This window comes from Sinocyclocheilus anshuiensis, unplaced genomic scaffold (genome assembly GCF_001515605.1).
Source record: "Sinocyclocheilus anshuiensis isolate Anshui unplaced genomic scaffold, SAMN03320099.WGS_v1.1 scaffold68, whole genome shotgun sequence".
Classification (NCBI taxonomy): Eukaryota; Metazoa; Chordata; class Actinopteri; order Cypriniformes; family Cyprinidae; genus Sinocyclocheilus; species Sinocyclocheilus anshuiensis.
Window position 1 is genome coordinate 182,328 of NW_015555741.1, and position 3,859 is coordinate 186,186.

The 3,859-nt window shown below is 42.6% G+C and overlaps 1 long non-coding RNA gene across 1 annotated transcript; it reads left to right on the forward strand.

Moving 5' to 3' along the window:
- The first annotated feature begins 203 nt into the window (after positions 1-203).
- LOC107673255 (uncharacterized) lies at positions 204-1,740 on the forward strand. The gene is made up of 3 exons (XR_001632387.1): positions 204-292; positions 382-608; positions 965-1,740. It is a non-coding gene; the product is annotated as an uncharacterized LOC107673255 (long non-coding RNA).
- Positions 1,741-3,859: the final 2,119 nt, after the last annotated feature.

Sequence of the window (3,859 nt, forward strand, 5' to 3'; positions counted from 1 at the left end):
ACATAAAAATAGACAAAGAAAGTAACAAACAGAAAACAGTGATAAATGGCCGGTACCGGAAAAGCATCAAGAGTAAATGGCTGTACTTGTGGTCAGCGCGGGCAGAGGAACAGTACACACAGCTCCTCTAATTATTCTATTTTAAGTCCTGTAATGATTACTGTCTCTCACTCTCTCTCCTTCCATCTCTCCCTCACAGTGCCTTTCCCCATCTCCTCAACTGACATCAGCTACTTTCTGGATATATCAAGTGAAATCTTAAAGCAATGATGCTCTAAAAACACCTGTGAACGTTTGTGTAAAATGTCATATTTACCAGAATCCAGTATCTCTGTTTGCGACCCTCATAAACAGTTTTCCTTCTTGTCTGCTCTCCTCAAGCTTGACTTGCAGCCAATCAAAGGATGAGGGTGGAAAATCCAAAACATGGAGAGGATCTGCCTTTTCATCAGAGCTGATGCATGAAGAGATTTGAAGCTTACGCAAGATCAGAGGTGCCACAATGGCGCTCGTCTCGACAGACCAATGCGACCGGCAGAAAGAGCGAGGAACAGAAGGAAGAGTTTAGATGGATCACATAACAACAGCTTACCTTGACAGGAGACAAGGTACACCCAAGAATTAGATAGTTTAGTCCACAAGATTTACCTTACTGGATCATTGCTATAAAATAGGTGAGTAGAAACAAACTTAGTATGAAGTTCTACAAAAATCTAGTTGTTGGTTTGAGTGCACAAGGGACACTCCATAAGTCATCCTGGGCAAACACTTGACCCCAGGTCATTCCAGGAGGGTTGTCCCAGTAATAAGTGTACTGCAAGTCATTTTGGGTATAAAGCATCTGCTAAATGACTAGTTAAGCTCAATGAGAGGGTAGGTATTGCAGAGAACTGTCTGAAGTAGTATTTAAGACATTCAGAATAAAAATAATATGTCCTTTCTTCACCTGTATAACCGCCATGAGGATATGCCTGAACCTCCAGACCGTTCAACAAGTGGACCCTTTAGAGACTGCACCTTGCCAAAGCCTGCTGACGGACACTCATGATGCCATTGGCTCACCACTTTGCAATTTTAGGGATGCACAGAGGAGACAGAGGCCCCAAGAGAACGACAGTATCTGGGCAGCGAGCGAGCATGATTGTGGCTGGCCCTAAAATACCCTGCGGTGGGGCTGGTATTTCAAAGCTACGGCTGGGACAGCACAGAAACCGCATGCCACTGCTTTCAACATGCATCTGACACTGCTGTACTGGAAACGGGGCAGACGAACCCAAATGCCCTCAGGAGATTGGCTCCCGTATAACTGTGGTGTGATTGTCGGGTGGTTTTGCAAGCCATCAGACGCAGATGTCCGGGAGGTTTTATGATGCGCCTTGGGTAAATTGTCATTTGGGGTCTGAGGGTTGATTCAGTCACTCCAAATCTTACAAAACAGGAAAATCTCTTTGAAAATGAAGAGTCAATCTAAAATATTCTTTCCTGCTATACCCATGGAGTGGTTTAGCAGCTAAAGTTCAAAGTTGCTGGTTTGATCACAGTTGTGCCTTGAGCAAGACACTTAATCCCAGACTACTCCGGAGGAACTGCTGCTCTAATAATGCATTTAATGTCATATAAAGGATATTCCTACTTGATATCTCTGACCATAAAGTTGTTCTATTTTCTGGTGGCTGGAAGACAAAAATAGCAGTGCTACCGCTAGCTTTGCTGTCAAGAATGCACCTCAATTTGTGGAGAATAAATGACATGCAATGCTAGAAACTTTTTTTTAAAGATTTATTTTTTGGTGTTTTGCCTTTATTATGATACGACAGTGGAGAGCATACAGGAAGTGAAGTGGGAGGGCAGGTTCAGAAAAGGTCCTCGAGCCGGGATTCGAACTCAGGATGCCCGTAACGCAACAGCATTATACGTTGGGACACTTGCCCTCTAGGCTATTAGTGCCAATCAATGCTTTTTTTTTTTACACACCAGTCTCTGCAAAAAATGTTTGAACCGATAACATGCAAGTAGGAACTTTAGCAGTGTACATTTTAATGGAGGCTGCCATGTTCATGTGAGGTCATAGATCTGCGGAATTGGAGTTCCGGGTTTCAAATGGTTCCAATAGTTTTACTTTTCCGAGTAGGAAGTTGGGAACTCAGACTTTCTGAGGTGAATAATGCTATAATGACTACTTAACACTTCTGTTTTGCTGTATTTTCATTTTGAATGGTTGAGTGTGTACTTCTGAATGTAAGTTGAAGCAGACACGAGTAGCAGTTGCCATTTGCCTCAAGTGTGTGTGCATGTGTAAAGCCTTATGTGATTTGGTGTTCTGTTCTGCCAGTGAACACGCATCTCATATCCCATCATTATTTTGACTGGTCACTATGGGAACATGCCCTCCGGTGTCTAATGCATCCACACCTGTTCCAAACGAACCTCCTCCGTCCACAGCTGCAGGTCTACGTGTGGGTCCATCTTAAGATATTTTAAGAGGCTGCTAACGCTTTTGTGTTGTAATGTCCCAGAACATGTGAATCACTCTGTAAGAATGTACGAGACCCCTCTTATGTAATGAAGGTTTACATGCTGAAAACATGTAATGAACACTCACTGCGGGCCTAGGCATGTCCAGTCGCTCTCCAAGCCTCCTTTGTAAAATCTAATAAAGGCATCCTAAACCCCAATGCCTAACCCCTGAGCCATGAGGACAAACACCTTTGTGTGAATGTCTGTCCTCCCTCGCAAAATGCTGCACAGGGCGAGTTTATGTCATTGCACGTACATGTGGACGCAGATCTTACAATCTCTAGAGGCTGTTCCCATGATGTATCATGCACTGGAATGACAATAAGTGAGAAGGTAAACACCAGTGTGAACAGGTTATGCAATTCTGAGGTGTTTTATTGGGAAGAACTGTGGGAGCTCGGAAGGGCTCATCTACTTTTATACTACAAGTTCCGTTTGTGGAACAGAGTCGTCATTACTGAGCTTATCTGGTACTTTGTGTACAAGTTCAAGTTTACTAGTCACCCAGAAAAGTAGTTAACCAGTCAGTGGGTCAATATTTACTTCATGTACTGTAAATGACTCACCATTCAGGTCTAAGCATGTCTAGAGATTTAGTGATAGAGAAAATGAAGTCATATGACTAAACAAAAACAGTAGCAGTCTTGGTCCCCATTCACTTTCATTAAATGAAAAAAAGAGCAGTGTAGGGGTGCGCCGATCCGATATTCAGTATCGGTATCGCTCCGATACTAGCATTTTCTGCTGGATCGTGGTATCGGTCAGACGAGACCGAACCAAATCCGATATTGTGCATATACTATTGTTAAGCCCCACGAAAGGCACAAAAACATTATAAAGCACTATAAAGTTTCCGTGCACTATAGTTCAAGTGTTCTGAGACCGTTCCATAGTTTAGTGTGAGGTACAGATGAATATTTAAGTCATTAAATTCAAGTTCATGTAAACTCTTCTCTCCGCTGCGGCTGTCTTGTCATCCTCCATTCAGCATTCAAACTGCGCGTCGCGTTCGGTTACGACAGTCAAAACAATGAAACTCTCTCTAGGATGATACAATGTCCCTATTATTATACTTGATCTGTAGATAAACCTCAGTAGTTTTGCATGAAATTACTTTATCTTGCTGGAGTTTAGTGCTAATTCTAAAGCATGTTACTTTCTACCGGGTGTCTGTTAGATCACTACTCTGGAGTAGAGAGCACTATGAATTGTTCTTCAAGCGCACAGTAACTGAAATTTAAAACTGTTAAAAGAAAAGGCTCAATAAACTATCGCACAGATATAATGCACTACGCATCAATGTCTCTTCCCTTTGTGCTTTGAACTTCTCTATGCGGCAGGG